The sequence below is a fragment of the Saimiri boliviensis genome, chromosome 6, assembly GCF_048565385.1.
Source record: "Saimiri boliviensis isolate mSaiBol1 chromosome 6, mSaiBol1.pri, whole genome shotgun sequence".
NCBI classification, from domain to species: domain Eukaryota; kingdom Metazoa; phylum Chordata; class Mammalia; order Primates; family Cebidae; genus Saimiri; species Saimiri boliviensis.
In genome coordinates this window covers 44,727,376-44,753,376 of record NC_133454.1, presented here as the reverse complement: position 1 = coordinate 44,753,376, position 26,001 = coordinate 44,727,376, and the positions used below count along the sequence as shown (strand labels likewise).

At 39.8% G+C, this 26,001-nt stretch overlaps 1 protein-coding gene across 1 annotated transcript in view; it reads right to left on the bottom strand.

Annotated features, from left to right (window-relative positions):
- DDX10 (DEAD-box helicase 10) overlaps positions 1-26,001 on the bottom strand; it is a 791,862-nt gene that overhangs the window by 421,317 nt on the left and 344,544 nt on the right. The window lies entirely within an intron of this gene.

The following is a 26,001-nucleotide window of genomic DNA, read 5'->3' as shown; positions in this document are numbered from 1 at the left end:
TCTCTAGGGTCCTTTCTAGCTGTAAAATTTCTTAGGTAATTTTTATGTCCATCCTTAGACCCCTCAAAGTCTCTTCCATTGGCTGGCTTACTCATGAAGAGCAAGTAAAACCATGCAGTTGTCAAAGGCTGTTCTTCACAACGAGAAATTAATAACAATTGTGTTCCTTCCCCTATAAGAAAATGGAGCCTCTGGCTCACCAGTGGCAGAGTATGATTTTGGCAGAGCATGACTTTAGCAGAGCAGTGAGCATGCATTTGCACTAAGCATCTTTACGATCCGGCACGTGATCAAGTGCATTGCTAAGACGACAGCACTGATCATTAGAGAAATGCAAATCAAAACCACGAGACACCATCTCATACCAGTCAGAATCACTATTACTAAAAAGTCAAAAAATAACAGATGCTGGTGAGGTTGTAGAGAAAAAGGAATGCTTATACACTGTTAATGTAGTGTAAATTAGTTCAACCATTGTGGAAGACAGTATGGTGACTCCTCAAAGACATAAAGACAGAAATATCATTTCCATTACTGGGTATATACTCAAAGCAATAGAAATCATTCTATTATAAAGACAAAACAATTCCATTACTGGGTATATACCCAAAGGAATAGAAATCATTCTATTATAAAGACAGTTCCAATCTTTATAAAGAACTGTTCCTTTCTGTTATAAAGAAAGTTTCTGTATGTTCATTGCAGCACTATTTACAAGAGCAAAAACATGGAATCAACCTAAATGTCCATCAGTGATAGACTGGATAAAGAAAATGTGGTACATATACATCATGGAATACTGTACAGCTATAAAAAAAGAACAGGATCATGTTCTTTGCTGGCCCATGCATGGAGCTGGAGGTCATTATCCTTAGCAAACCAACACAGGAACAGAAAACCAAACACTACACGTTCTCACCTATAAGTGGGAGCTAAACGATGAGAACATATGAACACAGAGAAGAACAACACACATTGGGACCTATCAGAAGATGGAGAATGGGGGGAGGGAGGAGAGCAGAAAAAATAACTAATGGGTACCCAACTTAATACCTGGGTGATGAAATAATCTGTAGAACAAATCCCCATGACACAAGTTTATCTATATAACACACCTGCACATGTACCCCTGAACTTAAAAGAAAAGTTAAAAAAGAAACAATGGAAGTACTTGGGAGATTGGGTCATGGTGTAATAGGAAAGTGAATAAATGCCTATTGGAATGTGATCTGAGGAACATTGATTTTAAAAGGTTTTCTATGCCAAGTAACTCCCTTATCCCTAGGAATTGGTACTCAATTTTCAACATTTCTGTTGTCAGAATCTTGTTGAAACAAACTGAGAGAAGTAACCCATAAGCCAGAGAAATTTTAAGCCTTGAGGAAATGGAAGGCAGACCTGATGGATTTGGGGAAATTCTTTAGGGTAGCAAAAAGACCATAGACTTTAGAGTTATGGGGTTAGGCTTGAGTCCTTGTTCCACCACCTAATACCTGTATATCTTGAAAACATTATTTGATCCCTCTAAAAATCATTTATAAAATGTCCTGCCTGACTTTCTTTTCTCCATGGATGTTATAGAAGGCCAATAAGACCATGTAAGGAAAAAGCCTTTGTAAAGTCAGGTACTGGCTATGCGTGAGAGAGACATAATTCTTAATTATGGGAACAGGCAAAGTGCAGAGGTATGGCCACTGGGCACAAGAACCTGTGGGGGCAGAGGGGAACAGTGAAAGCAAACAACCCAGGCAGGCCTTGTCTGGGCTGATTTTTCCTGGTATCTAGCCATCTACCCTATGTAGGGGTTAACCCCAGTCCCTGGCCTAAGAAGTGTCTTTCTTCAAATTCAGTATCTGATCCCCTGGTAGTTATCTTAACAGCTGCAGGTATTGGAAATACCCACAACTCAGGCTGCTTCCTCCTCCTCCCTGATTTGGGCTGTTTTCAAAGGCATTTAAGATCCCCTAAGGATGCTGAATGCTACTTGTAGTCCTATAAGGGAGACCGAACTGTGCAGCTAGGTAGAACAGAGAAACAGGATCAGAGTATGAGTCCATAGACACTGAACACTGGTTAGAGGCTCAACTCAGCTACAAACCCAGTGTACACTGCTAGGCTCACCACCTATTAGATCAGGGCCTCAGTTTCCACATCTGCCCTTATAATAAGACCAATTATCACCTGTTCTGCTTGTCTCCCAAGAACACTGTGAAGTTAAAGTAAACTAATAGAGGGAAAGTTGTCTTGAATACTGGAAAGAAAACAGATATAAATGTTTCTGGGGCAGTGTGCAGTTGTGGTTAAAGGTTGAGCTTTAAAGTCAGACACATTCAGCTTGTGCCCTAGCTGATCACCCCAACTGTATGATTCTGAGCAAGTTGTTCAGTCTCTTCAAACCTTGATTTACTTTATTTAAAATAAGACTGCTAACATTTACTATATAACCTGAATTAGTAGTTAAATTGAATGATAAATTTCTGTCACTCATTAAATGAGTGCTTAATGTTAGTAGTAGCAGAATTTGTTGTAGTTGTTGTTGTTGTTGTTGTTACTATTAATCCCATTCCTTTGTCAGATCACAAGATTGAAACCCAGAGATGGCCTGTGCCTATGCTGCCTCTCAACCTTACCTCAGTGTTTGTTCTGAAAAGTCACATGGGCACTGAAGCTCTATTGAGACTCACAGATGTGAGGATAGGTCCCAAGCTTTACACTTGTGAAGACCCGCATCCCAGAGCTCCTTCCTGACTACCACTGTCCTGTCCAATCCTTTGCTGAGTGAGATTTTACAGCAAATGTCTGTGCTCTGATGTAGAATGCAACCAAAGCTCATCATCGTTCTTGCTAGGCTCCCTGACATAGAGAATCCACACTGCAGTGCTGACGCAGCCTGGCAGAAGTGCCTGGCAAAGCCCATCCAAGCTAGGCTTCACCCGCTCTGGTTCCACAGCCCCCACAGGGAGCCTGGCTTGTCTCTTCTGAGACCTCAGTCCCTGCCTTCATGCAGGAAGCCAGTACTCCAGCCACATCCAGACTTGTGCCCTACACAGCACCCCTTCTTATGCAAGAGGCAGAAGCTGAGCCTTCTTCCACCCATGGCCATTCCAATGTGGTGAGCCAACAGCTAAGCTGGGGGCAAGTCTTCCTTGGGTACCCACAACCCCAGGTAAACATCCTCATCTTTAGACTTATCACATTGTTGTGTTTTGTTTTTGTTTTTTTCATATAATTACTTGTCTGTCTCTCCCACCAGATTGTGAACTCCTGGAACACAAGAGCCCCTTCATATGTATTTTTATATTTCTAGGTACCGACACTGACCACGAAAACTCTCAGTTAGTGTTAATTTGCCTAAACTGTTGAACTGCCAAATGCAAAAATGCATCAGCAGCATTTTGGGGGCATTTCAACATAAGGCAAGTCCAACAAACTGCCCCTAAGCACTTTCAGACATGTGTTAGCCTATCACTAGTCATACTTCACTCTCCTCACAGAGGTCCCAATACAAAGAAACAGAGTAAAAAAGCAAAAAGTAAACAAAAGAAAACCTCAGAGCAGCTGTCTCTTCCATCACATTACAAGCTCCCTGCTCACAACTGTCAAAACTACCCAAGAGCAACCCAACTTCTGCCTTCTTATGTTCACTTCTGAACTCTGGGGCTATTGGAGATCCAGGTTGCCATCAGTCATGGCCTCCAGTTCCATCCAGGCCCTCAAGTGGCACAGCCAGCCTTGGCTATTTCCCTAATGAGAGAAAGCTCTTCTCCAGGACCACTCTTCCAAGCCTTCCCTACTTTTCTAAAACACTCATGACGTTACCTCTTACTTCACCAAGAAAATAAAAGCCACTGATGAGCACTCTCTCAACTTCATGCCAACATGCCAACCTTCCTTCCTATACAGCCACGTTTTCTTTTATCCTTCCTCCTATTATTACTGGTTATGCTTGTCAACATGTAAAGAATCTTCTCTCCCATCCAAGAATAAGTATTTCTAATTGTCTGTAATCCATCTTTGAAACCTGTTTCTTCTTTTCTGAAGATCTTTCCCAGCAGCATGCAATCTCCTCAAGCCTCTTTCATAATTAGCAAAAAATAAATAACAACAAAGACAAACCAACAAAAATATCCCCATTCACCTTGGTATATTACCCAAATATGCTATTTAGGTTAAATAGCAAGATGAATGAGGTTCACGACAAAATCGAGTGTAAAGTACAAACAATGACAACAACCTTGTCATTTTGTCTTTGTTGACAACCAACTTATATCCACACAAAATCTACACATAGATGTTTATAGTAGTGGATTTATTCATAATTGCCAAAACTTGGGAGCATCCAGGATGTCTCTCATGAGTGGTTAAATAAATTGTGGGGCATCCAGACAATGGAATATTATTCAGTGCCAAAAAGAAGTAAGCTATTAAGTTATGAAAAGACACAGAGAAACCCTAAATGCACATTACTAAGTGAAAGAAGCCAATATGAAATGGCTACATGCTGTATGATTGCAACTACATGAAATTCTGGAAAGGGCAAAACTAGAGACAGTGAAAGATCAGTGATGGCCGGGAATGGAGGGAAGTGAGGGATGAATAGGCAGAGAGCAAAGGATTTTTAGAGTGGTGAACTATTCTATATGATACTGTAATGGTGGATATGTGTCATTATACTTTTGTCCAAAGCCAAAGAATGCACACCAAGTGTGAGTCCTAATATAAACTATGGACTTTGGGCCACATGATGTGTTAATGGCAGTTCATCAGTTGTAATAAACATACTACTCTGGTGGGGATGTTGATAATGGGAGAGGGTGCGTACATATAGGGGCTGGGAGTGTATGGAAACTCTTGTACTTTCCACTCCATTTTTCTGTGAACCTAAAACTACTCTTTAAAAAAGGCCTGTTAAAGCAACTACTCTTTAAAAAAAGCCTATTAAAGCTAAGCACACACCAGACACAGACACACACACACACACACACACACACACACACACACATACCGTTCATATAATCTTCATTCAACCCTCAGGTCAATTACCAGATAAGCTGGCATTAAACTAATTATAAAATATTACAGTTTACATTATAAAAGAATAACAAATAAGAAGGCATAGACAAGACATGCTCACCATTCAGCCTTCCAATAGCCAGGGCCCTCTGACAGTTATCTTTCATTGTAAATGAACTGCTGATATACTGCCATAGATCTTAAGCCATTTGTATTCATTAATCTGAGCCAGTATCTTAAGTCTGATTACCTTTGTCTCAACTAAGGGTGAGTTTCTGGACATCCAAAACAGAAGACCAAATCTGGGAAATGGTTGTATAATCTGGATTTAATAGATATTCTCTTAACTAAGCTGTATTTACTGAGTTGACAGTGCTCCAGCCCTCTGTAAAACATGCAGACTGACGACCATAGCACACTGAATGCTGTGGTTAAGCTGGTAGCACAGTCTCTATTAACACACATTTCTCCCAGCTGAACTATATGATTATAATCTAAATGGTTTGTTTTATTTTATTAAGACAGGAAAGAGCTCATTCTGTATCCCAGATTAGATTTCAGTGGTATGATCGTAGTTCACTGCAGCGTCAACCTCTTGGGTTAATTTTTAATTTTCTTTATAGACAGCATCTCTCTACGTTGCCAAGGCTGGTCGTGAACTCCTGGTCTCAAGTAATCCTCCCATCTTGGCCTTCTGAAGTGCTGGGATTACAGGCATGAGTCACTGCGCCCAGCTATCTAAACAGTTTAAACAACTCTTTACCTATTATAATTACATAATGTAATTATTACTTTATATACTCATATATTATGTATTACTTTATACAATATGTAGGTATACTTGTATATTATAAGCTGATTAAATATTAATATGAAGATATTTGATTCATTATCAGAATGATTTGTTACCTACAAGAATGATTTTTTTTTTTTTGCCTACAAAATATCATTTGTTGCCTACAAGAAACACACTTAACCTCTAAAGACAAACATAGACTGAAAATAAAGAGATGCAAAAAGATATTCCATGACAATGGAAACCAAAAAAGAGCAGGAGTAGCTATACTTATATCAGACAAAATAGATCTCAAGACAAAAACTATGAGATGAGACAAAGAAAGTTATCATATAATGATAAAGTGGCCAATTTAGCAAGAGGACATAAAAATTATAAATATATATGCACCCAACACTGGAGCACCCAGATATATAAAGCAAATATTATTAGAGCTAGAGAGACAGACCCCAGTAAAATAATAGCTGGAGACTTCAACAACCCATTTTCAGCATTGGACAGATCTTCCAGACAGAAAAGGACAAAGCATTGGATTTAATCTGTTCTATAGACCAAATGGACCTATGAGAGATTTACAGAACATTTCATCCAATGGCTGCAGAATACACACTCTTCTCCATAGCACATAGATTATTCTCAAGGATAGACCTGTTAGGGCACAAAACAAGTCTTGAAACATTCAAAAACACTGAAGTAATACCAAGTGTTTTCTCTGACCACAGTGAAATAAAACTAGAAATCAATAACAAGATAATTTTTAGAAAGCATGTAAATAAATGGAAAGTAAAAAACATGCTTATGAATGACTAAGGGGGTTAATGGAGAAATTATGAAGAAAATATTGAAACAAATGATAATTGAAACATATCATACCAAATCCATGAGACACATCAAATGCAATAGTAAAGGGGAATTTTATAGACATAAGTGCCTACATAAAAAGAAGAAGAAAACCTTCAAAATAAATAAACAGATTTGCCCATCATTATTATTTGAAAAGCTCCAAATAATAATTATGCATCTTAAATAACCAGAAAGGCAAAAACAAACCAAAACCAAAATTAGTAGAAGAAAAGAAATAATAAATGTTAGAACAGAAATAAATGATATTGAAACAAAGAAAAGAATATAAAAGATGAATGAAACAAAAACTTTGTTTTTTTGAAAAGATAAACAAAATTGACAAAAATTTAGCCAGACTAAAAGCAAAAAGAGAAAATACAAATAAATAAAATGAAAAATGAAATAGAAATTCAAAGGATCATTAGTGGCTACTATGAGCAACTAAATGGAAATAAATTAGAAAATTTAGAAGACAAATATAAATTCCTAAACATGTACAACCTAGCAAAATTGAATCAGGAGGAAACCCAAAGTCTGAACAGACTTATAATAAGTAAAAAGATTGAAGTTGTAATAAAAAGTCTCCGGGCAAAGAAAAGCCTGGGACTCAATGGCTTTACTGCTGAAACCTACCAAATATTTGAAGAAGAACTAATAGCAATCCTACTCAAACTATTCTGACAAACAGAAGAGAAAAGAACACTTCCAAACTTATTCCATGGTGCAGTATTAATCTGTTACCAAAACCAAATACAAATCAAAAAAAAAAAAAAAAGGAACTGTAGGGCAATATCTCTGAGGACTATTGATGCACATATCCTCAACTACATGCTAGCAAACTGAATTCAGCAACACCTTAAAAAGATTATTTATCATGACCAAGCATGATTTATCCCTGGAATGCAAGTACAGTTCAACACATGCGAATTAATCAATGTAATACATCATATCAACAGAATGGACAAAAAAAATATGATCATTTCAACTGACGCTGAAAAACTACTTGATAAAATTTAACATCCCTTCATTATAAAAACCCTCAAAAAACAGGGTATGCAAAAAAATATACCTCAACATAATAAAAGTCATAGATGACAGACCCACAGCTAGTATCACACTAAACGGAAGTGAAAGTCTTTCCTCTAAAATCAGGAAAACAGTAAGGATGCTCACTTTCTCCACTGTTATTCAACATAGCACCAGAAACCCTAGCTAAAGCCATCAGACAAGAAAACAAAATAAAGGGCATTCAAATCAGAAAGGAAGAAGTCAAATTATTCTTGTTTGCAGATAATATAATCTTATGTTTGGAAAAGCCTAAAGACTCTACCAAAAAACTCTTAGAACTGATAAACAAATTCAGTAGTTACAGGATAAAAAAATCAACATAAAAAATTAGTAGCATTTCTATATGCCAACAGGGAATAATCTGAAAAAGAAATAAAAAAGTAACCCCATTTATAATAGCCACAAATAAAATTAAATACCTGGAAATCAACTAAACCAAAGAAGTAAAAGATATCTGTAATGAAAACTATAAAACACTGATGCAAGAAACTGAAGAGGACATTTAAAAAAGTAAATGTATTCCATGCTCATGGATTGGAAAAGTCAATATTGTTAAAATGTCCATACTACCAAAATAGTTAATACCCAATCCCTATCAAAATACCAATGACCAGCCAGGTGCAGTGGCTTATGCCTATAATCCTAGCACTTCGGGAGGCTGAGGTGGACAGATCACTTGAGGTCAGAAGTTTGAGACCAACCTGGCCAATATGGTGAAAACGCATCTCTACTAAAAATACATATTTTTTAAAAATTAGCCAGGTTTGGTGCCATGTGCCTGTAGTCCCAGCTACTTGGGAGGCTGAGGCAGGAAAATCACTTAAATCTAGGAGATGGAGGTTGCAGTGAGTCAAGATTATACCACTATATTCCAGTCTGGGTGACAAAGCGAGACACTGTCTCAATAAAACACATAGATAGATAGATAGATACTGTAGATAGATAGATAGATAGATAGATAGATAGATAGATAGATAGATAGATTAGATAGATAGATAGATAGATGACATTCTTCACAGAAATAGAAAAAACAATCCTAATATTTATACAGAACTGCAAAAGATCCAGAAGAGACAAAGCTATTCTGAATATAAAGAACAAACTTGGAGGAATTACATTACCTGACTTCAAATTACATTACAGAGCTGTAGTAACCAAACAGCATGATATTGTCATAAAAAGAGACATATAAACCAATAGAACAGAATAGAGAACTCAGAAACAAATCCATGCATCTACAGTGAACTTTTTCAACAAAGGTGTCAGGAAAATACACTGGGGAAAGAACAGTCTCATTAATAAATGGTGCTGGGAACACTGGATATCCATATGCAGAAGAATTAAATGAGAACCATATCTCTAGCCATATACAAAAATCAAATCAAAGTGATTAAAAACTTAAATCTAAGACCAAATCATCAAAACATATCAAACAAATATCTGCCCTCCCATATTTATTGCAGCATTATTCACAATAGCCAAGATTTGGAAGCAACCTAAGCATCCATCAGCAGATGAAAAGATAAAATGTGGTACTTATACACAATGGAGTATTATTCAGTCATAAAAAAAGAATGACATTCTGTCATTTGCCACAACATGGATGAAACTGAAGGGCATTATGTTAAGTGAAATAAGCCAGGCACAGAAAGACGAGCATCTCATGATCTTACTTATTCGTGGGATCTAAAAACTAAAACAATTTAACACATGGAGACAGCAGAAGAATGGTTACCAGTGGCTGGAAAGGGTAGTGGCTGTTGTGGGGGAATCAAAATAGTTAATAGACACAAAAAAAAATAGAAAGAATAAGACCTCGTATTTGATAGCACAACAGGTTGACTATAGTCAATAATAATTTAATTATACATGTATATATTTACAACTAAAAGTATAATTGCATTGTTTGTAACACAAAGGATAACGCTTGAGGTGATGAACACCACATTTACCCTGATGTAATTTATTATGTATTGCATTTATGTACTGAACTATGCATCCAAAAAATTAAAAATAAAGAAAAGATTGGGAGAGGAGGGTGTTATACAAATCTTGAAGCGTTCTACACTCAGATTGCTTCCTAGTGTTAAATTCTAATTCCATTTTACAGAAACTGAAACTGGAAGTCACAGATGGTGTACTGTGGGTATGGTTATGCAAGAATTACAGTGCTGAACTCCACAATGACGTACCCATACTCAAAGACCATGATTTTGTGTCAAAAGATCAGCAAATAAATGCACACTTATCCAGATTAAGTTAAAATAGCATGTCTAGGGAACTGATGAATCATGTTTTATGCTTCTTCATTTTACTCAGCTTTTTCAATTAACCAATCAACTGCTGGTGCTGATCACATAGAATCAAAGGGCTTTTAGAATAGTATGGTGCTGGATTCTGCCCAGCTGCAGAAGGCCTCCCTCAGATAACACCACCTCCTCCTCCAAATTCCTTCAGCTAGGTCAAAAGGGCTCTCATATTTAGATCCAGGACTTTGATTATGCCACAGCAATTAAGCTGTGTCAATTATGACATCAATCAGATGTTCAATAAATGATTGCTAGAAAAATAAATCAATGAATAATAACAAAATAAAGATTTGGAGGTTCTTCCAAATTCCATCTCATGTAATCCCATATCATTAGCCTAAATTAGTTTCTTTTTTTTTTTTATGTTAGTGTTTTCTTTGTAAAAGCCCACTAGAGAAGAAACTAGTTATAACTCATCCTTGCTTTGGATATACAAGGATCTGTTTCTCATCCTCTTAACCTAATCTGTCATCTGTTCTAAACTTGTTTATTTCTCGTCTGCTCTAAAAGACATAACACTGCTTATTGCTGAACCTACTTTGGTCCTCCCAAATCTTCCTCAGTTACTCATTCAACAAACATTTATCAATACCCATCGGGTGCTGACAGTGTGCCAGGAGCTGTGCTCAGTGCTGGGATAGGGCAGTGAACAAAACAGACACCATCCCATTTCTTAAATGTCCCAGTCACAAAAGCATTTTTTTTAAAAAAAAGCAAGTTGTTTTCGGTTCTAAAACAACGAACCCATAGATTAGGATGCAAAATTTAAGGAGCCTTTGCCCACCAGTTCCATGCAGAAACTAGAGAGTGATGCATCCTTTAATTCTGCACCCTGGTCCCCTCCCTGTCAGTAGGTTCCTCATTCCTCCTTCTATGTTCAGCTTTTCTGAAGCCAAGCTTCCAGAATCTTGTTTCTTCATTCATAATTCACTATAAATCTCTGGGCCTTTTTTGCCACATATGTGTCTGGTATATTTTGACATGGTTTGCACCTGGGAATAGATCTTAAAAGATTTGTTTAACCGTAAATGTTTCAGCCTTACTACTCTTCAGAGAAAGAAATCACCACAAATTTTATTTTTCTGCTAAAAAATTAGCAAGCAAACCTAAGAATAACAAATAATTGTGTCCTACTCTGAGAGCAGACAGGTTCAGAAAACACCAAGGCCTAAACTTGTATGAGTTTAAAGGAACTAGGAAAAAAATCTCTTGCTGATAAAACCTATTGAGAGACAGAATAAAACAGTAGTAAAGAGACTACTAGTCAAGACGTAAGTTCAATTTCAAACTTTGACATTTGCTAGCTTGATTTCAAAATGAATAAAATACAATCCCTGCTATCAAGAGGCAGACATCTAATAGGAATGATAAACAGATGATTATACACAGTGAGATAGGTGCAATGATGGAGATATTCACAGGCTTAGGGATCACAGAGAATGAGAGACTGGGGGGAAGAGAGAGAAGGGAAGTGCTGTGATCTCAATGTTTGTGTCTCTCCCAAATTGATGTGTTGAATCATAACCCCAAAGGCTATGGCATTAGGAGGTGGGGCCTTTGGGAGATGGCCCCTTGCATACAGGCAGTCTTGCTACATGGACGTTCTCTGCCCCAAACCCCAGCTCAGAGGGTACTACTTCCATGTCCCCCACTGTCAGCCACAGATGGTTACAAAACAGAACCAAAGTTTTATAGAATCTGTCTGTCCTTCTGTAGAATTCATTTATGAAACAGCCTGATTAAACATAACAAATCACAACTAATCCTTAATATACTGTTCAAGGATTAGTGCCCACACACAGAGACCCCAGAGAGTTAGCTTGCCCCTTCTACCATGTGAGGACAACAGCAAGAAGTGCCATCTGTGAGAAACTGGGCTGCCATCAAACATTGAATCTGTTGGCATCTTGATCTTGGACTTCCCAGCCTCCAGAACCGTGAGAAATAAATTTCTTCTTCTTTTTTTTTTTTCTTTTTAAGATGGGGTTTCACCATGTTGGTCAGGCTGGTCTTGAACTCCCAACCTCAGGTGATACGCCCACCTTGGCCTCCAAAGAGCTAGGATTACAGGCGTGAGCCACCACACCCGGCATAAATTTCTATCTTTTATAAGTGACCCAGTTTATTTTGTGTGGCAGCCCAAGTGGTCCAACACAAGACAAAACAAGGAGGGGCGGGTATCTGAACTAAGTTTTAAAGTAAGATTCTAAATTAGCCACAGGCAGAAGAGCAATCTCAGCAGAGGAGACTGTCTGAGATTTTTCCAGATTGAAAGACTAAAAAGTTGGTTTGGTTAATGGGAATTTAATATAAAGATACACAAGGAAATGACAGGAAGCCATCTCTATGTCAGAATAGTCAGATCTCCTTTGGGATATTCAGGAACCAACACATTCTTAGCATTCAGTTATCCTGGGTTTTCTGAAAAGTGGGTCCATTGCCCCTAATTCTAGTGATCCATCACCCTGGTGATTAGCGCGCCTCTCTCTCTCTCTCTCTCTCTCTCTCTCTCTCTCTCTCTCTCTCTCTGTCAGTCTCTCTCTCTCTCTCTGCCTTTCTCATCCTCTCTCTCTCTCTCTCTCTCTCTCTCTCTCTCTCCCCTCTGCTTTGCTATTCCCATGTTTCTAGTAAAAGATGCTTTCTTTGTTTTGGGGTCTCCTTCCCTCCTATTTCTGCTTATTTATGGTGTTTATTGCCACTGAGCTTCTGTCTACCATCTTTTCCTTGTATGTCTTGGCTTCTTCCTGTCCTGCTATCTGCTGATTCTGTTTATTGCATTTGAACTCACCAAGAAAAAGAATCCACTGGCAAGGCCCAGCCATTATAGAGTGACCCTCCTGGGCAGACGGCTCTCATGCCAGGCCACTTCAAGGATGCTGGTCAATGGTGTCTGTGTCACATGATTCTTCCTAGTGATCAACACTGAAAGAAGCAATATCACACAGTTTGAAACACACTAACCTATATATAAGTGGCTTTGTTTTAGAAGCATCTTCTTCAGCACCCCAAGCAAAAGTACTAAGGTAGAAAAGCAGTTCTGGTTGGAAGTGCAAGCTGCTTGGCCATATTGAAAAGTAGAGCTGGAACAGGGTGTGTCTAGGGACGAGACTGGCCAAGGCTCTAGAAGGTTTTGTATTCAGCTATAAGACGTAGCAGGCTTAAATTTGGTCTATAAACTGAGATATGCATTAGTACCATAATTCTGCATGTACTTCAAATCAACTTAAATCCAATGCAGAGGTACCCTTTAATGTAGTGCCAGGAAATTCCGTCTCAGTTGTTACAGGTGGTGGGGAGAGGTTATCCCCTGGAGTTGTGCAAAGTTCTCAGGGTTTTCTGCAGAACCAACACATCAAGGAGGCTCCCTTGAACTCTGGTCATTTGTCCACACAGGAAACCACTTAAACACCCAGTGTTTGCCACTGCCACCATTGTTTCTGTGCCATGTAAAGGGCACAGGAGACTTTGCCAAGTCTGCGACCATCTGTGATCTGGTCAAGCCTTCGCCAGGACACTGAGCAGTCAGTCATTTGCCTCTGAAGCAGAAGGACAGCCTTAGAGAAAGAGAGCAGGAGTGGAAGGTAAACTTCCACTCTCTTTTTTGCTGAAGGCAGGCCTAGACCCTTAACCACCCAGGGGTAATGAAGCCAAAAATGTATCTCAGCTCCCTGAGTCCATGCTCACTTCCCTCTTGCACACAGGCAGCCTTGCTATACAGATGCTCTCTGCCCCGAACCCCAGCTCAGAAGGTGCTACCTCAATGTCCCCCACTGTCAGCCACTCGTGGTTGCAAAACAGAATCATGGTTTTTATAGAATCTGTCTGTCCCTCTGTAGAATTCATTTATGAAACAGCCTGGCTAAACATAACGAATCACAAGATAACACATCTAAAAGGAGAACGCTGGGGGTTGAGAGCTGGCTATTCAGAAGGAAATGCAAGCAATGAAAGGACAAAGAACATCACTTTCCAAGGAAGGTGCCCTGGCTGAAATGAGGATCCATCACTGACAGAGATGAGATGGGGAGAAACAGAAAGTGAGTGGCCAGGGGTAGGCATGAGGATCCAGCCAGGCAGGAGTATCTTTCAGGACTGATCTGACAGAAAAGGAGACAGCAGCATTTCAAATGGAGCTTTAGAGCAAATAGAAAATCCGATCTCTGGCTGAAACAGTGGCAGAAGAAAAATCATATTCAGAATACACCGTCTCCTTGGAAAAGAAGAAAAAATACAGGGCTACAGAAAAAGGCTTTGCAAAAACAGGACAATGATAAGTCACCATAGCCTTCTCCTCCTCCCCCAAGGAAGGCTATGATTGCAGGAAGGGAATTCGAAGACCCAAGATAAGGCCATGCTTTCATGCTTCCCCTGCTATGGGATCTCCAGCCAAGTACTTCAAACTTCAGAGCCTCAGCATCCTTCTCTATTGAATGGGGATAAAAAGACCTGCCTCATAGGGTTGCTGTAGTTATGAAAGTCCTCTGCAAACTCTAAAACAGGCTGCCACATACTATTAATATTATTCCAACTCTGTGACATTCTAGAAAAGGCAACACTATGGAGACAGTGAAAAGATCAGTACTTGCCAAGGGTTAGCAGGGAGAAGGGATGAAGGGGTAAAGCACAGAGGAGTTTTAGAGAAGTGAAACTACTCTGCATACTATAATGGTAGACACCTGCCATTGCACATTTATCAAAATCCGTAGAATGTATAATGCCAATACTGGGCCCCAACGTAAACTATGGATTCTGGGTGATAATGATGTGTCAATGGAAGTTCCTTAATTATAGCAAGCGTAGTGGGGGATACTGGTAATAGGGGAGGCTGAGCACAGGTGGAGTAAGAACATATGGGAGTATATGGGACATCACTGTATCTGTAGCTCAATTTTGCTCTGAATCTAAACCAGCTCTAAAAAAATTTACCTTCATTAAATTTTTTACAATTAAGCCTATTTTTTTGTTTGTTTGTTTGTTTGTTTTTGTTTTTTTGAGACGGGAGTTTCGCTCTTGTTACCCAGGCTGGAGTGCAATGGCGCGATCTCGGCTCACCGCAACCTCCGCCTCCTGGGTTCAAGCAATTCTCCTGCCTCAGCCTCCTGAGTAGCTGGGACTACAGGCACGCACCACCATGCCCAGCTAATGTTTTGTATTTTTAGTAGAGACGGGGTTTCACCATGTTGACCAGGATGGTCTCGATCTCTTGCCCTCGTGATCCACCCGCCTCGGCCTCCCAAAGTGCTGGGATTACAGGCTTGAGCCACCGTGCCCGGCCAAGCCTATTTTTTAATTACATCAAAGTCAGTGTCATCAGACTCATTCGCATGTTGGTGCATAATGCTCCCTGTGTGAATGCATTCATGTCTAACCGTCCCAAGGCTATCCTCGACGGCCCCCATCCCAACACCACACAGCACCTAACAGGCTACAAACCACTTTCACATTCCTCCTCTTGCGGCTTCCCCAAGGCCACACAGCCCTTGGCTGGTTTAGGTGGAAGAAGCAGGCCTCAGTCAATTCTTCGTCTTATGAACTCAGGCCTCTGCTCCTTCTACCACATTGTGTTAATAGATTTCTCAGAGATGGACTTAATCTACACCCAGCCTGGTGCCCACCACCATGCCTCCCTCTCCAATATCTTCCAGAGCTGCCAGGATGTGCTGGCCCTTCTTTTGCTAACATGTCGCCCTTTCCTGCCTCCTAGTCCCTACAACTTGCCACGAGACCATATACCCCTCCCTCCTACTTCCTCTGCCTATGCTCACAGATGTGTCCAAATGGGTCAGACTCCACCGCACTCATAACAACCCATGGGTTTCTGCCTTTAGCTCTTCAGAACCATCATGCAGTTATAAGTTTCCCTATGGGAAAACTAATAGTAGCATCATTATTAAATATTTATTGCATACTATGCACTTGTATACATTTTCACATAGAATTCTCACTGTAGCCTTTTGATGTGCATGGGCGATAACCACTACTCCCAAATTGAGGCTCAGAAGATTTAATCTCTGAGTTTCTCTGCAAAGCTAGTGACCCCAATCTCTACTCAATCACAGGAAACTGCAGAGTAACAGGAATTCCACAGCTGTCTTCATGGATCTATACAGCCGCAAAACAGCACGCCATGTCTATAAATTGTCAGCGTCTCCATTCCTGGTCCTTTACTCCACCTCTCCAGCTTCTTGTGATCTCCATTTCCTCACCTGTGTTAGCTTCCCCATCCATCACCCATCTCAGGGACCATCTGCCCACATCTCACTTTGACAATGCATTCGCTGCCATCCTAGGACCTCTTTTGCTACCCAAATGTGACCCTTCCACAGCTAAGTAATGACCTCTCTTTTCCAAGACTTTCTCCAGAAAATCTAGCTATCCTAAAATATGGAAATAGAATGATAAAATAACCCTGAGCTCCTTTCAATGTAAGATCACATACAAACTACTAAGAGCAAATACTAATCCTAGCAGGGCCCTCCCTCTTGCTAGAACTCTTTCATACAGCTCTCTTGGCGCTCTCTGTGAATGGCATTGCCCAGAGCAGCCGCTCCTGTTTCCTTAGCCTTAATTCCAAATGTGTCACCTCACTTTCTATAGGTAGTTTTACTTTCACTATGAAGATTATATAATTTAATGTAAACTCCTTCAGCTTTCCTACCTGTCCTTAAAATATCTCCAGAACTTCCTTCACTGTCATATCTGAGATGTGTCCTGCTTTTCTGCCAAGACTAATACTTCCACCTGCCCTTGATCCCATTCACTCTTATCTCCTCCAGCATCTCATTTTTATACACAGTCCCATCTCCTCTCCCTTCTATCTCCCACCTCCCCCTTTATCTCCCACCTCCTCCCATCTCCCATCTCTCCTCTCTATCTCTTATCTCTACTTACCCATACCTTCCACCTCCCCCATCTATCTCCCACTCTACCCACCATCTCCCGTATCTCCCTCTCTAATTCCCATCTCTCCTACCTCCCATCTGTTTCCTCTATCTCCAGTCTCTCCTGCTGTCCTTCCTTCCTCTGGCTCCTTGCTCTATGTTCACAAACAATGTAATCTTCCCATGCTAAATCAGTGATTCTGGCAGGGTCATCTGTGTATTCAGGAGTCATTACTGAACACTCTGAAGCAGGCTCTGTGCTTGGTGCTGAAGATACAAAGAGAAATGGGGTAACTTCCACTCCCAAGAAGCTCATAATCCCAGAGGGAAACAGATGCATGAAGAGTGGGATCAATTCGAGGTGAGTAGTAAGTACAGGATTATTAGGACAACAGTTGAAAGATGTCTCCTTGAGACAGGGAGTATGCTCTCTACCTGTTTCAAAGGGCTAGAAGACTGGGAACTACATTTTCAAGATTCGTCTGCCATTAAGGTTCTTAGGTCATATCCTAATTAAGCTCCTCACCTCCTCATTCCCAGATTATGACAACATTCTCCTGGATAGTCTCATAGCTTTAAATCATCTTCTGATCCAAACTTCACATTGCTTCAAGGGTAAACATCACTCATTAACAGACACTTCAAGGGTAAACACTACTCACCAACTCCAGGATACAAAAATCGCTCATCTGAACTGCACAACAGTGGAACCAGCTTCTTGCAAAGGTGGACAACTCTCACCATTATTATTGACACTACTTATTTAGTGTTTACTCTGTTGCCTCTCATTACTTGTTTTATCTCCATTTGTATATGACTCATTTTCTTTACTAAGTTGTAATTTCCATGAGGGAAACCCTGCAGATGCAGGAATTCTGAATCTTTTTCCACTGAGGCATGCCATGTTTCAATTTCTTAGTAGGCAAGAAAAGTAAAAGACAAGAATTAAATCAAGAGAAATATTTGCAGCATATATGAAAAAACAGTTCTTATGTATTTTATACATAAAGTGTCTTAGAAATCTCAAAGAAAATAAATGAACATGCCAATTAAAAAATGGTCAGTGAACATGAATGGGCATTTGCAAAATAAATGCAAGTAACTAATACACATAATTTCTCAAACTATGTAAACTTACTAGTAATCAAATAATTGTAAATTAAACAAAACATTAAACATATTTTTAAAGTATTTTATATATATATACATATATATACACATATATATATATATATTTCTAGCAACAGCTAATTTTCATTGTTAACAATGAGCCAGATTGTCTTCTAAGAACTTGACATGAATTAATTCATTAATCTTCCCAATAAGTAACTGTGAGGAAGTTACTATTATTATTTTTGAAATTTTACAGATAAGGGAATGAGTCACAGAGAGGTAAGTGACATACCAGGTTCGTACAACTAGTCAGTGCTGAGGACACAATTTTAATCCAGATACTTGGACTCCAAAACCATATTCTTGGCCATTTACTCTTCTGTCTCTTCTAGATAGTCACTGGATGTTTTCTGTGTGCCAAGTACAGTGCTAAATGTTGTGCAGAAATTATCTTCTTTGACCTTTACAATAATCCTAGAAAGGATTTATTTTTCTTTACTTAGCAGACTAAGAAATGAGGCTAAGAGAAACTAAAAAATTTGGGCAAATTAACAACTATTACAGTAAATGATAGAAATGGGTTTCTTTGCACAAAAGCCTGCACAAGATGTTGGCAAGAGTTTGGGGAATGGGTGCTTTTCATAAATTGTTCATGGAAAAGATAAACAGTATAATCATTTTGAGAGGTAATCTGGCAAACATTGGGTTTTGTAGTTTACCATTGTCTCATGTAGTTTTTTAAGCATATTATTTTCTTTAGAAATCACCATGTATGATGATTCTCTGATAAAGATGCTTAATTAATATTATTTATATTTGAGACTGGAGAAATAGCTAATAGTATATTCTTATAAAGAACTATAATACATTCATTAAAATGATGCTGTAATAGAATATCTTTATGATAGGGAAAATGTTAATGATATGTTGCAAAGGGAGAAAGGTTAGATCCTCAAACAGCATGTACCACATGATTACATTTTGATTAAGAAAACATGTAATATAAATAGAGTTGACTACCTAGCTAGATAGGTAGATGTTTAGCTAGTTAGATATTTAGCAACATAAAGCTACCTAGACAGATAGCTACAGGCTAAATGTTTTTTATCGGTAAGAAAAGATTTAAACTGGTTGTCTCCATATGTAGAATTTCAGTGATTTTTTTTTCTTCTTTGTATTTTTCTGTATATTTTCAGTTTTGTGTTTCTACAGTTGTGACAGGGGGAAAATGACAATTTCTATATGTGGTTCCACAGAATAAACTAAAGAAGGTGTCTGGAAGCTTATCAAAGTAATATTTCTACCTTAAGTTCACAGACAATGGCAGTGATTGTTGTGCTAAGACAGACAAAAGCCAAGAATAATTGTTCATGTTTCCCATAAGCCAGTCACACAAAAGATCAGTCCTTCCTTATAAACTCAGTTAGAAAATACTCTAGACTCTGGGTCCCTTCTCACCAGGGGAGTCTAGACAAGTCTCTCTTGCCCTATAATACTGGGTTTTCATTTGATGGGATTCCCCATAAACCCCTCACCCCAGTCCTAATGGACCTTCTTGTCTGATGAGCCAGTTGCCTTAATTAGAAATCTTGATTTGCAAGCTACAGGAACCAAATGGAGCAGCATATGTCAAAAAGAGTTTAGTAAGAAGATAAAGGGCCATCTCTCACAGAACTCAAGAGCAGAACTGAGAATGGCCATGAGCAGCTTCTGCCTGAACACCAGCATCATTCCCCTGTGTCTCCATAGATTGGCTCTCCCTGTTTCTCTACCCCATGGTAGAAGGTAGCCCCTGCACCTTCTGAGTTCTCAGGATCAGTTTCACAGACTCGCTGGAAAAAAGCCAGTTGGCTCAGTTTTGCTCAGGCATCCATCTTTGTCACTGCTAGAGCCAGCACATGGCTTCCAAGGTATACCTGTAGTGTCACCTTGTGACCCTGTGGATGGCGGGTGGTGGTTCCTAGGAACAAGGGGTTGCTGCAAGCAGCAGACTCTTCGAGAGGTGTTGTCTGCCAGCCCTGCCAGCCCTCTTGGCTGCACTGCCCCTTCAGCTGGGGTTAGGATCACACAGGTAGCATCCTGCAGCTCTCTCATTATTTCCAGTCAGTGAATCCTGTCAGCAAACTCAACTATAAGGGCAGAAACCAACCTTACCTCCTGCTTCTTTGATAACTTCCTCTGCACAGCACACTGGAAGCTCGGAATACTTATCTGATTGCCTCCAGGATGTGCCACCTTTCAGCACAAGCTAATCACACAGCATAAACACCCCCAAACTAACTTGGAAGTGATGAAGCCAAACAAACAATTCTGCTCCAGAATCAGAACCAAGGATGAGGGGTGGGTTTTGAAATCTGTGTGGTTTAAAAGAGATATTTAAGTGGATATCAATTAATTCTGTGTGTGTGTGTGTGTGTGTACATTTTCTCCTCTATGGCCAAAGTGAAGAGACAATAAACTACAAATTGCCTCCACTTTCGCAGTACACTGTTTTCCATGCTAGAAATCTATAAGAGATATTTTGGTATGTGAAATAAAGCAGCAATGTTCACATAAGAAGGCAAACAGAATAGAATTTAGATCCCATCTCCTCAGGCCTACCTGATATCAAGCTCACACACATTAAGACAACGCCATTTGGGATCTTGTTTTAATTGGATTTTCTAATTTTCCATATATACTAATGAGCTTGGGGGAAGGAAATCTTCAGTGTTAAGGATGCAGCCTCTATCAGGAGGATCTAAGAGCTTTCTCTTTTCTCTTTGGGCTGCCCTGTGTTGGGGAGTGAAGTTCAGGAGGGATTTAATGTGAATTTCAACCACCTATGTGATCTCCCAGCCTTCAGCCTTCAAGAGATGCCTGTTCACACCTTTTATTTCTGTCTCTAAGAAGCCATAAGTTACAAAAGAAAGACCCAGAAGTCTTCAGTAACACGTCTTTCTCAGAGAGCTTACTGTAGTTTAATATGTTGCATTAGATAATGATTTAACAAGGATCTATAAATCCAGTCACAGCCAGAGGTCAGCGGGCTGCAGAACAGAAAGGGAGAGGGCTCTGTTGACCATAGCCACCCAACAAAGGGAAAAATGCCTGGTCCCTCAGTCCAGACCAGATGGACAGAGATGCTCAGCTCCTTAGCAATACCATCTAGGAAAACAGAAGTGGACACAACAATGAACACCTTTGACTATCTGTCAGTGCTAGACCTGCCATAAGAGTATCACAGACAGAGTAGTTTAAACAGCAGAAATTTATTTTCTCACAGTTCTGGAGGCTGAGACCAAGATCCAGTTGTTGGCAGGGTTGATTTCTGCAGAAGCCTCTCTCCTCGGCTTGTAGATGGCCACATCCTTGATGCATCCTCACATAGTCTTTCCTCGGTACATGTCCATTTCCAAATTTTTTCTTCTTGTAAGGACACCAGGGTAAGGTTGGTTCCTGCCCTTGTAGTTGAGTTTGCTGATAGGACTCATTAGGCCCTGCCCTCATGATGTCTTTTCAATTTAATTATCTCTTTAAAAACTATCTCCAGGCTGGGTACAGATACTCGTGCCTATAATCCCAGCACTTTGGGAGACCGAGGTAGACACATAACCTGAGGCTGGGAATTCAAGACCAGCTTGACCAACATGAAATGGAGAAACTCCATCTCTACTAAAAATACAAAATTAGCCTGGTATAGTGGTGCATGCCTGTAATCCTAGCTACTCGGGAGGCTAAGGCAGGAGAATTGCTTGAACCCAAGAGGCAGAGGTTGTGATGAGCTGAGATCACACCATTGCACTCCAGCCTGGGCAACAAGAGCAAAACTCCATCTCAAAATAAAATAAAATTTTAAAATAATAAAACTAAAACTCTATCTCCAAATACTGTCACATTCAGAGAATCTGGAGGTTAGGACTTCAACATATAAATTTGTCCAAACAATTCAGTCCATGAAACCATTCAAAGGAACAAGCTGGGAATATGGATACTTCCTCCAAACCCCTCTGACCCTGCTGGGAAACCAGACCAGCCCTGTTCTTACATGTGCAAGCTCCAAAGAGATGGCCTAGATACCATTACTACATTTCCAGACACAAGCTGCGAGACCTTAGGCAAGTGACTTGTCCTCTTTGGGCAGTGGTTTCTCAGATGCAAAATGAGGATGATTATAGTAGTGCCTAAGTCCTATGACATAGGATCGCAGTGACAAGGAAGTTGGTTCCACACATAGAGGGCTTAGAACGGTACCTGGCACAAAGTAAATGCTTCAAAAATATTGGTGGCTTTTATTACCAGTTGAACCACCAGGCATCCTAGCTAATTACAAACCCAGCTGGGTGGAGATCTGTTGGATATAGGAGATCTCCACTACATCCAAAGCACTGTTGAAGTTGTCCCCAGTGAACTCTGAGGCTACCCATGAGCCCAGAGTGAGTCTAGCCAAAACCTGTTAGCCACAAATTTGGGAGCAAACATCCATCTTCCAGAAGCCTCAGCCAGCTTATTCTTTCAACTTAAGTCCCTGAGTACTTAAGGCTTCTCCTTGTGAATGAATGTGCATCTACTGGTAAGTCCCTTTGTATAGGTTGAATGGATAGGTAATGAATTTCTCCCTTTGTTGTTTTTGGGTTTTTTGTTTTGGTTTGGTTTGGTTTGGTTGTTTTTTTTTTTTTTTAATTCTCACTAAAGACTACAGAGAAAGGTTTAAACTAATCCTGGGAAGATAAAAGTCTTCTTTTTCAGTCTATGTAGTCTTGCCTATAGCTAATCAGCTTGCTTGTCGAAGCAGTCCCTAGATCTGCTGCAAAAACATGGCAAGGCAACTAGCAATGTTTTCACTTTGATACACTGGGTGTTTGTCATTTGAGGGTGCCAGGTCTTCAGCTTTACAGGGACTACATTAGTGTCAATGGAATCCCTCACTTCCATCTCAGAAGCAGAGTGCCCTCACTAATATCAACAGACTTTTTAAAAATGTATATTTATTTATTTATTTAGGGTGTACAAGGGCAGTTTCTTACATGCATGTATTGCATCATACAAGTCTGAGCTTCCAGTGTACCTGTCACCTGAATAGTGAACCTTGTACCCAACAGGTAACTTTTAACCTTCCTCCGTCTCCCACCCTCCCACCTTTTGGAGTCTCCTATGTCTATTACTCTATTCTGTGTATCCATGGGTACCCACTGTGTAGCTCCCACTTTCAGGTACGAACATGTGATATTTGACTTCCTGTTTTTGAGTTATTTCATTGAGGATAATGGCCTCCAGTTCCATCCATGTTGCTGCAAAAGACATAATCTTATTATTTTTATAGCTAGGTAGTATTCCATGGTGTCTGTGTGATATATCAGCATCTTCTTGACAAGTCCTATTCAGTCAGCAGTATGATATTTTCTCCTACTGAATTTTTATATCTCCTTGCTTTAGGATCTAAGTAAGAATGTTTCATTAGTCATTGCCTGAGTTTCTGGACTGTCTTCCAATACCCAGATTTTAAGAAACAGAAAGAGAGAGAGAGAGAGAGAGAGAGAGAGAGAGAGAGAGAGAGAGAGTGTGTATTAAAATTAGTTTGCAAATATTTTTTCCCATTCTTTAGGCCAGGGGTCCTTAACCACTGGGCCATGGGCCAGTACTGGTCCATAGCCTATTAGGAACCAGGCTGCACAGCAGGAGGTGGGCAGTGGGTGAGCAAGGAAGAAGCTTTATCCGTATTTACAGCTGCTCTCCATCACTTGCATTATCACCCGAGCTCTGCTATTGTCAGATCAGTGGTAGCATTAGATTCTCATAGGAGTGCAAGCCCTATTGTCAGCTGTGCATGTGAGGGGTCTAGGTTGTCGGTTCCTTGTGTGAATCCAGTGCCTGATGATCTGAGGTAGAGGCAGACAGTGATGCTAGCACTGAGGACTCGCTGCAAATACAGATTAACATTAGCAGAGAGGTTTGACTGCACAGAGACCATAATAAATCAATTGCTTGCAGACTCATATCAAAACCGTATCAGTGAGTGGCAAGTGACAATTAAGCTGCATCTCACTGTTGTTTAAAATCAAACAGATGGGAGTGATAAACCCAAAATTCAAAAGAAAAGTTACTTGAAAGTAGAGATGGAGGTCTGGGGTGAAGATAAAGCATATAGATAGATGAAACTGTATTTTTAATGTTCTAGTTCTATAAGCTGAATATTATGTTTATGGCATTTATTAACATTTAATGGGAAATGTGTAAGATATTTTATGTATCAAATATTATAAAATATAAAATAATTGTAATTTTTAAGATAGGATTTTGATGGTTTTCAGTGACAATTTAAACCATTTCAGTTTTTTACTTTTTATGAAATTTTACTTTTTGCTACATTCCACAAAGATTTCAACAACCACTTTTATTCTTTCAAATGGGAAAAAAGAATGCTTTATTGAAGCATAATGGTAATGTGCTCAATCCCTTTACCCGGGTATAAGAACATGGATGTCAATTTCTGTGTCAGATCCATCTGACATCTTTAAGAGATTGTTTTTCCAGCCCAGGTGGTCATGGTGACCCTAAAGATAGCAACACCCTGTACCTAAAAAGCTCAAATCCTAACAGGGCAATATTGTTGTAAGGTAACACTTTCCTTCCAGAAAGCAATGAAAGGCGGACAGGGTGAACTAAGCAGCAACACCGCTATTCTCAATGCAGTGGTATCTACTTGGTACCTACCGTGTGCCCAGCATTGTGATGGGCACTGAGGATGTGGTGATTACTAAAACAAAAACACACAGCCACTTAGGGCAGGGAATTACCTTCTTTCTTTCTGTAAGTTTGACTTTTTAAAATTTCCAGCTTTTACGTTCAGGGCTACATGTACAGGATGCTCATGTTTGTTACATAGCTAAACGTGTGTCATGGGGTTTGCTGCACAGATCACCACATCACCTAGGTATTAAGCCCAGTATCCATTAGCTATTCTTCCTGATGCTCTCCCTCCTCTCACCTCCCACTCTCCAGTGGGCCCCAGTGTGTGTAGTTCCCATGTGCCCATGTGTTCTCAACATTCAACTTCAATTTATAAGTGAGAACATGTGGTATTTGCTTTTCTGTTCCTGCATTAATTTGCTAAGGATAATGGCGTCCAGCTCCATTCACATTCCTGCAAAGGACATAATCTCGTTTCTTTTTATGGTTGCATAGTATTCCATGGTGTATATGTACCACATTTTATTTATCTAGTCTATCATTGATGGTCATTTAGGGTGATTCCATGTCTTTGCTATTGTGAATAGTGCTGCAGTGAACATACATGTACATGTATTTTTATCATAGAACTTTTTCTATTCCTTTGGTTCTATACCCAGTAATGGCATTGCTGAGTCAAATGGTATTTCTGCCTCTAGGTCCTTGAGGAATCACCACACTGTCTTCCACAATGGTTGAACTAATTTGCACACCCACCAACAGTGTAAAAGTGTTCCTCTTTCTCCATAATGTTGCCAGCATCTGTTGCTTTTTTACTTTTTAAAAGTAGCCATTCTGACTGGTGTGAGATGCCAGCTCACTGTGGTTTTGATTTACATTTCTCTAATGACCAGTGATGTTGAGGTTTTTTTCATGTTTCTTGGCCACATGTATGTCTTCTCTTGAGACGTATCTGTTCATGTCCTTTGCCACTTTCTTTTTTCTGAGACAGAGTTTTACTCTTGTTGCCCAAGCCAGAGTGCAATGGTGCGATCTCAGCTCACTGCAACCTCCACCTCCCAGGTTCAAGCGATTCTCCTGCCTCAGCCTCCCGAGTAGCTGGGATCACAGGCATCCACCATCCCGCTAATTTTTGTATTTATAGTAGAGATGGGGTTTCACCATGTTAGCCAGACTGGTCTCGAACTCCTGACCTCAGATGATCTGCCCACCTTGGCCTCCCAAAGTACTGGGATTACGGGTGTGAGCCACTACACCTTTGCCCACTCTTTAACAGGATTTTTCTTTTCTTGTAAATTTGTTTAAGTTT